This window comes from Anser anser (genome assembly GCF_964211835.1).
Source record: "Anser anser genome assembly, chromosome: 1".
Classification (NCBI taxonomy): domain Eukaryota; kingdom Metazoa; phylum Chordata; class Aves; order Anseriformes; family Anatidae; genus Anser; species Anser anser.
Window position 1 is genome coordinate 23,346,451 of NC_139720.1, and position 13,771 is coordinate 23,360,221.

At 36.5% G+C, this 13,771-nt stretch overlaps 1 protein-coding gene and 1 long non-coding RNA gene across 4 annotated transcripts in view; one reads left to right on the forward strand and one right to left on the reverse strand.

The window, feature by feature from the left end:
• LOC310892472 overlaps positions 1-13,771 on the reverse strand; it is a 146,335-nt gene that overhangs the window by 122,632 nt on the left and 9,932 nt on the right. For all 3 annotated transcript variants that reach the window (XR_014578166.1, XR_014578167.1, XR_014578168.1), the window contains exons 2-3: positions 5,539-5,585; positions 4,009-4,180 (exon numbers count right to left, since the gene is read on the reverse strand). This is a non-coding gene — a long non-coding RNA (uncharacterized lncRNA). The remainder of the gene's footprint in view (positions 1-4,008; positions 4,181-5,538; positions 5,586-13,771) is intronic.
• Positions 10,741-13,771, forward strand: part of POT1 (protection of telomeres 1) — a 629,477-nt gene continuing 626,446 nt past the window's right edge. The window contains exon 1 of the mRNA XM_083820263.1: positions 10,741-10,832. The gene's annotated coding sequence lies outside the window, so the exon portion shown is untranslated. The remainder of the gene's footprint in view (positions 10,833-13,771) is intronic.

Sequence of the window (13,771 nt, forward strand, 5' to 3'; positions counted from 1 at the left end):
TTCTATTGCACCATAAATTTTGCTTAAAATTATTAAAAAAAAAAAGTTTTACCACAATTTGTCATTAACATTGCTTTGATACAAATGCATTGATCGAAGACCGTAATTCTCTACGAAAATAGGGATTAGGTCTACCTAATTAACCCAACAATATTCACAATCTTATTTACATTTAAATTAAAAATTTTAACCCTAAAAAGCATTAAGGGTAATCTTAAGCACTTCTTTGAAATGTAAAGAACATAAAGCTTCCCAAAGGTAGGGCATGTCAGGGCCCTTAGGACACAAGTGTCCAAAATGACCCTACCCTGTCTCTCCTGGGCCTCCCCAGGTCCTGCCCATGGCCCAGAACCACATTTCAGCCCAGACTGGGGCCATCTGCCCCTCACCATAGACTCACCTAACAATGAAGTCTGGGGCTGCCCCTAGCTGCTCCCTAGCATGACCTGCTACTTGGATCCCATGGGGAGCCCAAGGGGACTGGTAACTCCTGGTGCCCCAGATGCACCCTGAGAGGCTATGACATCAATGCAGTGTTCTTGTTTACCAAATAATGAAATATTAGAGCGATGATGCATTCCAGTAGATGTTCTTTTTAAAACAAACCGTACACAGAGTTTAGTGTGGTTAATAAACTCCTGGAGTTTATTGCCACAGGAGGCAGATACCTTCAGCCATCTCAGAAGGGATTCAACAAATTCATACACAATTCATTAAACAAATACGAATGAAATTAAGTGGAATTGTGTCCATTAGCATCCCTAATTACTAACACCTCCCCTGGACTGTGCAGTATGGTGGAAATGAATCACAGAAAGCAGACAGAACAACAAAGAAAGCTTCTCCTCTTCTCTGCTAATGAGGCTGCCAGGCAGAAGGGGAGATAGTACAAATGAAAGAGTTAACTCCCAAAATGTGAGCAGAAGAAAATTCCATGATTTTTTACTGCTAGGAAACTTTGTTCCTGGTGGGAAGTGAGCAGAAAGATGTTTGCTAGTGATAAAAGATTGAGTATGGAGAAAATAAAAGAAAAATAGAAAGATATCCAGATGCACAAAATTCTCAGACTTGCTAGCATGTATGAGCAGTTTCTGGTATTTCTAAAGAATCCAGTTTAATCTATGGGCTTCTGCAGAGGTGATATTATTATTTGGGATCATGCAAGACTGGGTTTGCTATGCAAGAATTCAACTCCTGGGGAAGGCACTGCATCAGACCTATGCACTGCTTCACTCATGTTTGATACCCCTGAAGGACACTTAGATCTTTGTTTCAGCACAATGGTCAATGAGAAATCTGATACAAGTTGGACAAGGGGTGGATATTGTCCTGGTTTTGGCTCAGATAGAGTTAATTTTCTTTGTAGAAGCTGGTATGGTGCTGTGTTTTGGATTTAGGATGAGTATAATTCTGATAACACACCAATGTTTTAGTTGTTGCAGAGCAGTGCTTACACAGAGCCGACTTTTCAGCTTCTCATGCTGCCCTGACAGCGAGGAGGCTGAGGGTGCACAAGGAGCTGGGAGGGGACACAGCCAGGACAGCTGGCCCAGACTGGCCGACGGGGTATACCATACCATACGGGATCATTTTGAACAAAAAAACTGTGGGGATGGGGGAGAGGGGAAAGATGGGGGCTGCTACTTTTCAGGGACAGACTGGATATCCATCAGCAGGTGATGAGTGATTGCGTTGTATATCACTTGTTTTTTGACAATATTACATTATTCTAAGATTATTATTATTATTATTATATTATTATTATTATTCCCTTCCTTTTCTGTCCTAATAAACTGTCTTTATCTCAACCCACAAGCTTTACCTATTTTCCCAGTTCCCCATCCCACTGGGGGGAGTGAGTGAATTAATGGCTGTGTGGTGCTTAGCTGCCTGCCGGGTTAAAAAACACAACAGAAAGTCCATGCACATTTTTAAGGAGTTCTGTCAACAGTGATTCAGCAACATCTTTGTACTCCCTTCTCCTGCACTATCCAGAGAGTGACTGCCTGATCATTGTACCAGCACTGACCAAATTGAACTCTCAAGCCTCAGCTCCTAGCATACATTATTGTTTTGGTTTATAAATATCACAGAATATGTATGTGATTCAGAAGCCTCTTTTAGACTTTTATACCAGCCAGCCTGTTCTTATCAAAGGCAGTAGAAACACAGACACAATCTCTCTTCAATGATGTTTATCGCAAATGTTTCCATATAAAGACTAAATAAAAAATTAATTTCCAGTCTTTTTGAATACAACAATTCACTTGGGGATTCAAAAGGATTCACTACTGCCTCTTGCAACATGCTTCTAACAGAATACTCACACCCAGTGAGAAATATGTTTTCATCATTCACCTTAATTAGCAATTATGATTGATTATCATTGAGTACAACGACTTTCTGCATAGAGGAAACAAAAAGCCCAGATGGTCAGGTGGAATGAAGAATTAACCAGAACAAGATGCTCATTCAGGGGCATTGATGTAAGTGAAAGACACAGGCAGAGACTATTACCTTACTTAAAAGCACAGTCTAGGGAATTGTTTGAGACTTCATGTACTCTTACAACACGGTATTCAAGACTTCTATAGAATACATTTTCATGACAACTTTTGAAAATTCCTTGTGAAATTATGTCTTTGTTCCTGAACTCACAGGGCATTAATTGCAGTCCTAGAGGATTTCTTATAAAGTTTGGTATGACATCCTTAAATGGACTATTTTTTTTTTTTTTTCTCTGCAAGCTCTTACTGCACTGGGAGTACTAACACTTGAAATGACAGCATTTGTTTAGCCTGCCTTTCCTGTCTTGGCAATTGCCAAGTGCCAACAAAGCACAATTTATTAAATTCTCTTATGAAAGAAACTATATCCTCCCTTCAGAGAATAATTCCAACTTTCCTTTTGAAAGCATTTATGCTAACTGTACTTCAAATAAAGGTATTTACAAAGCCATTTTGTGTTGTCTATAATTCATGTATCTGCTGTTAAACCAATTGCTTCCCAAAGCACACCACAAATGTTTATGTTTTAAGAATAAATGCATGAAGACAAAAGAAAAGAGAAATATGAATTTGATTTATTGATGTTACTGTTTAACTGGTTCATTGGCAATTTTCTTGTCATTTACCTTCTGACTACTAGTATCTCACTGTGATGATAAACTAGAAAAAGAAGGGAAATAGCTTACCCCTCAAAGGAATAGCAGAATAAAAAGTTTTCCGGAGACAAAAGACTCTAGTCATGCAATTATCTGTCTTTAAAATCAGTTCACACATGATATAATACAGTTTTCATTAATTTCACTTTCATAAATAGTTGATAGGCTATCAATAAATGACTGGTGGCATGCTAAGCACTTCACAGATATGACTGTAATAAATGTTATACATTGTTATTAGAATATCAGCCAAGCCCTATCTGGATAGTTAGCATAAGTAACAGGACCTCACTACTATTTATTCACCTCTGACTAATAATATAGATTTCTTGATGATTTTGTTCTTTTAAATTCACATATAAATGTCCAAAAATATAAGTATAAATAGTCGAAAGTGTGACATATACCCAGGTGAGAAAAAACAAATTATGTGTTTCTTCAGGCAAATGTTTTTTGTCTTTTGGTTTTTTTTTTTTTGCTTATTCAGCAACAAAAGAGTTTTGATTATGAGACTGGGAATTAAGACATCATCTACAGAAACAGTGTACAGATGGTCTTCAGCTGAGACTTCTTGGAGAATATTCTCGTCCTTTTTTTACAGAGAAATCAAGTCAAGCTGTGAAATAAGTATTTTTTATACTACCTGCTGTAATAATTAATGAATTGCTTTAAATTATTTCTGACCTACACACCCTTTTGTTATAGGTGTCTATTATGTATGGTGGAAGACAAGGATGAAAACAAAGGTGCCTCTGCAATATAGGTGAGAGACTGCAAGGAGGTGAAATAGTCTTAGAAAAATGGGTTTCTAGTTAATACCCAGCAATTTGGGTACGCATACTGACCATATTTGGACTTCATCTCGGAAGTCAAGATGGGTGCACAGTAGTATTCTTTTCTAGTTTTCATCTTGTCTGAGAAATGGCATCAAGTGTCAGGTCCCTTCATCTGCACACTTCAGAAGCTGGGAATGCAGGGTTTGTGACAAAGCACAACTGCACAACAGTTTAAGTTCATCTAAAAGAAAGTAAAAGCATATCAGAAAACCTTTTTACTTTTAATGCTTTTTTTGACCTTAGCAGGAATACTTTCTTAGTGCGCTCTTTTTTTTTTTTTAAATCAACTACTTATTTATTCATTACTTTCTATTTAGCCACTGTTAGTGGCATATAAAATCATCCATACATTCAAAAATATGTTCTTAGACTAATAAGTACCTCTCTATGGAGACGACATACTGTTAACCAGTGTACCATGGAATTCTTACTAATAATCTGTACAGTTTGAAGAAAAAACAGAAGTTTCTTCTCCCTTGGAATTTTTAACTCTCTGGTATGACCTACAATGTGTTTTTATACCTTTTTCACAGCTCTTTGGCAGTGGAACGTTGCTTACAGCTTCACACAATGATTCTGTAACATGAACTCATTATATTTCAGCAAACCTCCAAATCTTGAAAAAATATTGGAAATATGCAAGGCCACAAATTACTACTCTAGATATCATCATCACTGCCCTGCTGAGAACAAAAACGTGGAAAGGCTACTCCTTATGCAGAAAAATTTAAAGGGATAGAGGATCCCCTCCACTATAGCTAAGCTTTCCACAAATAGCCCCCCTTACCTGATCTCAGTTTAATCATGTAAATTTCATTTATTCCTTTGAATCAAACCCAAGTCTTTTCATTGAATATAAGGGGAAAAAAGAATATTACTGTAGAAATCAGGAGTTAGGTCAGACTCCTATCCAGAAAGACATAAAAGTTTTAAGTGTTTTTACCCATGCAGTTTGGATTTTAGAGGTTAATGTCCCTGTAATGGACTATTTAAAGAAAACACAGAGTATTTGGCCACTCTGGGTCCTGTGATTTGTGTATCTTACAAGGAAACGGACGCATATTATGTTTTGCAAATCTAGCTGACTAAATCAACTAGCAAACAGGGAAAAACAATCTGCTAAAAAGAATGTCTTAGGCCTTGTATTGAGCACACCATACCACAAATGATTGAAATTCAGCACACACAAAAACTGACCTGAAGTGCCACATACTTTTATTCCCTGTGCAGCTGTTCTACTAGCAGGACAAATATCACAAACAAATAATGAAACAAAAACAATTTCTAAGCTTGTCAATTTGACATAAAATTTTACTGCCCATTATAATGCTGATGTGCAGATTTTAATTCAACTATCATGTTAGTTATACATTACAATTTAATGACCAATCCATATATATGTAGGAGATAATATATACAGCTACATATATTCAGGTTGTGCTTTTCTGATGCAAAAGGTTCAGCAGCAGTATTGGCTTGATGGTGGGCATCCACCTGTTTCCAAGCCCTCCTCACAAAGCACCTTCTTTGCAACTGTACCTGCATAGCTGTGAATGGGCTCAGGGCTGCTTCAGCTGAAGAAGAACCTGCCAAAAAAATGGAAATGTTTTAAATCTAAACCCAGGTCATGTTCTGAAAACAGTGACATCATGGCAATAAAAGGACACAGGATGATGATAAGTGGAGCATCCTAAGTTGTCATCACCCTCATGCTGGAGTGCAGAGCCACAACCTGTGCTCTAGGCCTGAAGACTGAACAGGGCGCAGTGGAAATAACACAGCAGAAATCCCTTAGGTCATTTAAGTGACTTTAGCACAGAATTATCAGAAAATCTGTTCCTGAGTTGACAAACCTCTCCCAGCTAAGTTTTAATGAAAATTGACATTTTCCTGTGAAAACAAATATATAAATAAATAAAAGCTTCAGATTCTGACAAATCACCATTTCTGTAGGAAACTCTATATTGTTAATAATAATAATAATAATAATCTGCCTAGCTGTAACTGTAACATATTTGGAGGCTGTTATTCACTAAGAATGGTCTTGAATACCATTGTCCTTCAACAGGCCTCCCTGCCAATGTGAAGCACTTTTAGAATACTGTATGTCTGATTCATCAGAGAATACACAGAAGAACATTTTGTCTCTAAAATAAAATTAAAAAAAATGCAAAGAGTATTTACTTTTTTCAGTGGACTATATTTGCTATGTTCTGATGAAATGTCATTCTTTTCTAGTTGTTCAGTGTTAACTGTTAATGAGGCGGTGAGGGATTTTTTTCACTTTATTTTTATCTTGTATCTCAGTCATGTCCTTTGTGCATTGCCTGCGTCACCTGTCCCTCTTCCTCACAGTCCTGTCTGTACATTATGAATACAAACACACATATGTATAGAATCATCGGATCACAGAATCGTTAAGGTTGGACAAGACTTCCAAAATCATCTGGTCCAACTGTCCCCCTACCACCAGTATCACCCACTAAACCATGTCCTTAAGCACCACGTCCAACCTTTCCTTAAACACCCCCAGGGACAGCAACCACTTTGGCCTTCTACATGTGTTCTTTTTTTCTTTCTTCCTCTCTTACCTACCTATATGTTATTAACTGTACATGACTTTGAAATATTATCATTATCATAGCAACATCTCTTAAGTGCTAAGCTTATTATCTCAGCAAGAAAAAATATGTTCCTTTTTATGAAAGGGTATCCTAATTTGTTTGCTGTTCCTTACCAACACTCATTCTTTTCTCTTGAAACTGGAGAATCTTAAATCAGTCATTTTCTGCAGTTGTTGACTATATGTTTTGCAGAGATGTTACCTTTCAAATTCACTTTAAAATATCGTCCTATTGCTAGCCCTAAAAATCACATTTGTTTCACAATATTAAACCATCTCTTCTCATTCTGTGATTATACCTGCTTGCTGCAAAATGCGTCTTTGAGGCATCTTGTTAACCTGAAGGGCTTGTCTACTTGCATCTATGTACAGGATTGTGTCTGGGATACTAGGGCAGACCTTGTCCCCAGAGGGGGTAAAGGTGTTGTGTGATTATTGTTTTGTCATTTTACTGTTTGCACTGCAGACAATCATCAGACGTGATTTGTTAGAGAGGAGCTGTCAGGTTTAGTGAATGTATGTGGGTGTTGAAAATTGTGCATTTTGCGGCCAGGCAAATAGCAAGGATTTTAGCTCAACTATGATGATATAAAATATCAATAATAAGTCTGGGAATGTTCATTATCCAAACAGATGCTTAAATGCTTATAAATGCTTATCAATGTCCTAAAGTGAACTGCTATTTTTGTGAATTATATTGAATTATTGAGATTCTGTAACAATCTGGTGAAAAATGTATTGCATATATGTGCAATGATTTAGTGTACTGTGTAACACTAATAAAAAAAAAATGCATTTCCTTACAGAAAAAATATTTTCCTTACAGAACAAATCTGTAACGGTTACAATAAAAATGTAAGTATGTCACAGACTACAAAGCAAAGATATAGTAGTCGACTTTCATAACGAACACTAGAAAAAACAAAATGAACTGGCTTTGGAATATTCACAGTGTTGTGAAGAAAATTTAATGGGCCACTGCAATAGAGAAGACCAAACATTGCATCTTTCTGCTCCTGTGACATGTGTAGACACAGACAAGTTAAGATTTTCATTTAGATTTAGCCAACATTTCAAACAGTAAACATTGTAAATGTGCTACTGTGATAAACTTGCACTTGTCACCATGATAGCAAGGCTTCTCTTACTCTGTTGATGTAAATATTGTTGTTCATTTTACTGGCTCCAAAGTTCTACTTTTCAACATTTTTCTCTTTTCTTTGTTACTAGGCAACCAAAGCAATGCTGTTTCATATTAAGAGAGCAGCTTATCAGAAATAAAAGCTTTCACTCTGATATTATGACAAGTAATATATAAATGAACATTTTCAAAATGAAGAAAATATGAATTTTGAACCTGTTGTATACAACAAGAAAATTATATCTAAGACTTTTGGCTAGTCTCAAAATTGAGGTCACCAAGTTACCTCGTTTGGGTCACTGCCAAAGTATCAGCTGGTTTTGAGGGGAGCAGTCCCGGGCCAGCTGTAAGAACTTCAGGAAAAAAAATCATGTATTTGAAAGAGTATTGTCATGAAAATCAGGTGAGTACAAGAGCTGGTCATCATCCTCAAGTATGAGCTAAATGTGTTCAAGGTAAAAGGAAATATTATTTCTTCTTAACACATTAAGTGTTTGCTGGCATTAGATTGTTGAGGAGTTCTGGCTGCTTTTGTTATAAAAGCATCTAATTTTATGACTGTTTTTTATATGGTAAGTCATAAAACTTAGAGTGAAGGAGAAAAGTGTAAGTATAGAGAATATTATTGGAAAAAACATTAAAATATAGGATGAATGAGAGACAGAAACAGCATTTTTAGTTTCACCTCAAAATGCAGGATCGTTTAGATACCGTGAATGCAGCAGAGAGCCTAAAAGTTTGTCTCTGTAATAGTGCTGCAGGCCTGTAATACAATGCGTTAGGCTAGTTATTTTACACCTAAGATATAAATCATGATGTTATTCACTCAGCCTTTATTCTTTGGAAAATGTGCTTAAGTGATACTTAAGCCAGCCTGAGCTGAGAATCAACACATTCTAAGTGCTCTATAAAACACTGCCATAATGCTAGCTTCACTAATTTATGTCACCTAATTGTGGAGAGAAGTCCCTATATAGCCCATTGTTCAACTGTACAGACACACTCTACAATGAGCAATGCAAACGAAACTAGTTTGCACAGTGGACTTAGATCAAAAAATCAAGGCTAGATTAAATCTACCCAAACTGAAAATACAGCATCGGAAAGATCTATCAGGCCAAGTTCCCACATCCAAAATGCAGGAACATTTATCTTGTAGGAGACAGCATCAATGGCATTATGAGCCTGTTCTTTTCCCTTTGGCATGGAAAAAGGCATCTTGCCCTCACCCCTCCACGGAAGCCCTCCATGGTCTATGGAGAAATGACATGCTACGGTTAGATGGACAGGATTGCTGCATTCTTGTTTTTAATTTGTAAGTGTTCCAGGCAGGATATCTTACCTTTTTCTTTTTCCTGAAACCACATTCCATTCACAGCTTATAATCCTTTCATACATGTTTTATTGTGGCTAAATCTGCTATTAACCAATCAACCCACAGAATTGTAAAATATGTGAATATAAATTTGTTGGTGAATATGAAAGCTCATATGCAGCTGTTTGAGGGAAATCTATGCATTGAAATCTAGTAACAGTGTCTTCTTTCTTCCAAAGACATCAGTGAAATTGCTAAAATCAACGAGCTGAATGAATCCGTATTTGCTAATTTCTTGTTTAATTGCATACCCTCATTAAAGTCAAATTCAAGTGCTTTTTTCAACAATATAAGAATCTTTCCCCATTATTTTCTTTGGCTAAAGAACAGGAAAAAAAGATTGCCAAACAAAAATTAGCATAGTGCTAAGAAAGAGAGATTTTTTAATTTTTTTTTACTTTTCAGAATATCATTTTTTCTATGTCTTGTTTCACTGAATGTGAGTAATAGTATCTCATAATCTTGAAAAATAACACAGCAGTCCCTGAACTTCCTATTCTTAGGAATTTTGGAGGGATTCACATAAAAATATTAATTGGGAAAATCCATAATTGTACTGGAAGCATTTGTGCTAGTAAAAATGCCTTTGATCTGTAAGAAACACAGAGCTTGTTAAAGCAGACAAGCTTCTAGCAATCTTCCATCTAGATCTGACGAAACAATCTGTTAATGCCTCCCTGAGAATTTAAATAACTGAAAATCTGGGTGACACTATATCTTGAATATCTGTTTGTGCTGCTTGGAAATATCTGAGAAAGAAGAAACTCAACTTACAGACTGAAGAGAGGGGCTGTGACTACTGCTGATGAATCTAAACAAGTGACTATCAGAAAGCTCAGAGAAAACCAAAGCGACATGAGATAATGTAGATCTTACAGGAAGCAGAGATAAAACTCCCTGGGTCACAAACTGTCTGCAAGAAGATTTTGATTCCTGAACAAAGAAAGATACTGTTTCCTGGTCTTTATTGTTACCATACTGAGTAAGATAGGACTTTGTTCATATTCTTTTGTCATCACAAAGAAATGCCAAGCAACAAATATCTGACTCTGTTATTTCCTTGCCCTCTTCAACAAACACAGCAGTAATGATCTAAATAATGACCAGGCGCGCGCGCACACACACACACACACACAAAAAGCAAATCAACAATTACATAAAATTATTTAAAAGGACTTGCAGAGAATTCAAGATATAGTCCTAACAAGAAATTTTATCCTTTACATTTGTGAGGGAGGGAGTTTGAGTGTTATTGGGAGTGCTAGGAAGAACCATGGAAAATAATTATGTGAAAATATGGCTTTAAGAAATGTAAGGAACAATACAGAGATATAAAATTTAAGGAAAAATAAGGAAGGCTAATGTCCTGGTTGCAGCTGGGATAGAGTTAATTTTTCTCCCTAGTAGCTGGTATGGTGCTGTATTGGATTTTTGATGAAAGTAGTGGTGATAACACAACAATGTTTTAACTGTTGCAGAGCAGTGCTAGCAACTTTTCAGATTCTCATGCTGCCCTGCCAGCAAGGAGACTAGAGGAGCACAAATTGGGAGGGGACAGGACTAGGACAGCTGACCCAGACTGGCCAAAGGGGTGTCCCATACCTTATGGCCTCATGCTGAACAATAAAATCAGGGGAGTTGCTAGGGGAGTGCTGCCACTGCTTGGGGACGGGATGGGCATCAGCCAGAAAAAGGTGAGCAATTTATTTATTTTTTGTTGTTGTTGTTGTTGTTTATTTTCTTTCCCTAACTTTTTTTTTTCTCTTTTTTCCCCCACTCATTTAACTATCTTTATCTCAACCCATGAGTTCTTGCACTTTTCAGTTCTCTCCCCCATCCCACCGTTGGGGTGTGAGTGAATCACTGTGTGGTACTTAGCTGCCTGCTGGGTTAAACCACCACAGTTAACATGTTAATTTGGGCTTCATTTTAATTGTTACCTTTATGTAAGAGCAAAACCCTGTTTCTTGCACACCAGTTAGGAAAAATTGCCTTATTTCATCGATGCTAACAGCAAAGAACTGGACTGGAATCTTAGAGAGAGGTAGAAACACTGAACCAGGAAGAACCAAGGAATAATGCTACTTATCCTCTAGAAATTATGGCTTGCCCTGAATGAAGATTTTTTGTCCACTTTGATTTTTGAGGGTAGAGGGACACAGAGAAGGAAGATTCCTTTGATCTGAGGGACAGAGTGCAAATGCATTTATACAAATCATTGGAGAGAGAGAACTATCTACAACTGTGATACAAGACAGTTCAAAGTCTGTTAGAAGAAATAAGTAAAAAAGAGTGCAAGAGATTACTGGAATTTTAAATCTTTCTTTGACATTAAAACTTTACATGGCTTTACTTAAATCACTTAACCTTTCATTCCTTATTTCCTTGATCCCACTTATAAAATGAAGATTTTAAAGCATATCATCACTTAGAAGCAGTGTGATTAATTACTGCTTGTATAGTGCTCCACATGAGATAAAATTTACCTGATTGCATAGCCATTGCTGTGGTGACTTTCTAAACTCATTGCTTACTAAGGTGACTATCCTGTGGGAAACTCATATATTATAAAACTAATTTATGGCAATATTTCTCATACTTGTTTTAGGAAGAAAAGACTGAATAGGTTGGTGCTTCTCAAAATCACTGTACGCTGGTTCTGCTCAGAAGTTTTTTCTCCTTCCTTCTGTCCAGTTTTCTTACAAATGTTCACAAAAGAGGAGGAACAGATAGCCCTGCTTCATTGCTTATAGAAGCCCACTCTTTTAAGATTGAAATTAGCAGCTGCAGGTTTATACCTGCAGGTTTATACCATTCATTCAAAATGGAAATGCCTCAAAACATTAAGGGTCTCTTGAAACCTCTTCTAAAGACCAGTGGACTGCAGCCTATACCAGAAAAGACCAGAATGAGACTTTCAGCAAAACTAAGACACACTGTGGTGTGTTCTGTAATCCTTTACATACAGATCTATTGACTTTAATGGAATAGCCATTCTGGTTTACACTTATAAAAATCAATAAAGTCTGGACTCCTTGCTTATTATGAGACTGTCTCATCAAAATAAATCTAGAGGAGAAGGAAAGAGGCTTGTAGCTAGAGTATACACAGATAATTTTCTTACAGGAGCTAGCTAACTTTTCTTACTGACATTTGCCTTTTTGCTAGAAAATAGTTTATTTGTTGAAACAGGTCTTCAACTCAGAATGCACCAGTTACTTCTGAAAAGCTTTTCACTACTTAAGGTAAATTTCTATTCAATGTAGCATTTTCAGGTACCTTAAAACAGCAATAAAATCTTCACATTATTTCAATGCAAAGGGCCATTGAGCTTATTGCCTTACTTAAAAAATGGATAGTTAGAGAAAGACTGAAAGAAATTAGACATGTAACCAGCAATTGTCTTGCCTTCTGGCAATCGTCAGTTGAGTGAAATACATAGATTATGGAATTCATCTCTGATTTTTTGCATGATGGGGAACAGAACTCAGAAGATATCTGATATGCAAAGATCTAGCCAGAGATTTTTGCTTAATAACATCAGAACTAAAATGAAGGGAGGATAAATCCAGTGATTTTTTTGTTACAAATTTATAGTGTTGGCTCTAAAATTTGAATGTCTACAGTGAGGCTTAGGTTGCCATGAAGTTTTCCTAAAACTTGGGATTTTAATTTCTATTTACCACTTCACAAATTCCCTATACACTAGGCTCTAAAGGCTCTAGAAGTATCTTCTAATGGAGATATAGTGTGGGTATGTATAAGACATACAAGTGTGTCTTATAAGACATAGACCAAAGTCCACATCCTTTGAGCTCATTCATTAATAAATTCTGAGGAGTGATGAAGATGGCAAGTCAAATCTTGAAGTAAGTAATGAAAGCAGTCTTCCACATTGCAGTTAAGTCTCCGGTAGCAGGATAGAGTTAGTTTGGTAGGACAGGTCTTCCAATGATAGTAAAATGCTCAGTCATTTCAAAAATATCAGCAGCCCCCCACATGGAAAAACAAAACAAAATATTTTTTGCAGTCTCAGAGAAAGAAGGCAGCATTTTGTAAACAGCATGTTATCATTTTTTTCTTTCCTGTTATGTTCCTCCCATCATACCCTTTTGGCTTTACTTGAAGTCCTAATATCTTGAAAAATGCAATCAGGATATTTCAAACAGAATATATGGACAGTGTTAAAATATAATATTGGTCAATGTCTGTGTATTCTGAGCTGTATGCCCCAATCATAGCATGTTAAATGTGCTGAAGAACAGCTGGAGAAAAGCCTTGTGTAAATCTTGATTATGATAAAGTCTGGCTGTGCTCAGTAATTCACTCACATAGAGCACAATGCATGATCAGTGATGAAGCTGACTAAAAGACAAAGATGAAGCATAAAGTCTAAGACAACCTAAAGAAGGAAAAGATTTAACCATTTAAATTGGCTTTCAACTAAGCTCAGATATTCAGTTCACTTCTGAATGTTATTGTCTTATTTCCAACATAATTAGCATTAATATTCTATGTTCAAAAACAGTTGTGGGGGAAGGCATTTATCCCAGCAAAACTAAAGGTGTGAAATAGTATCATATTTTCCCAGATGATTTCATATTCAAACTTCTACAAAAAATGAATGTTGTAT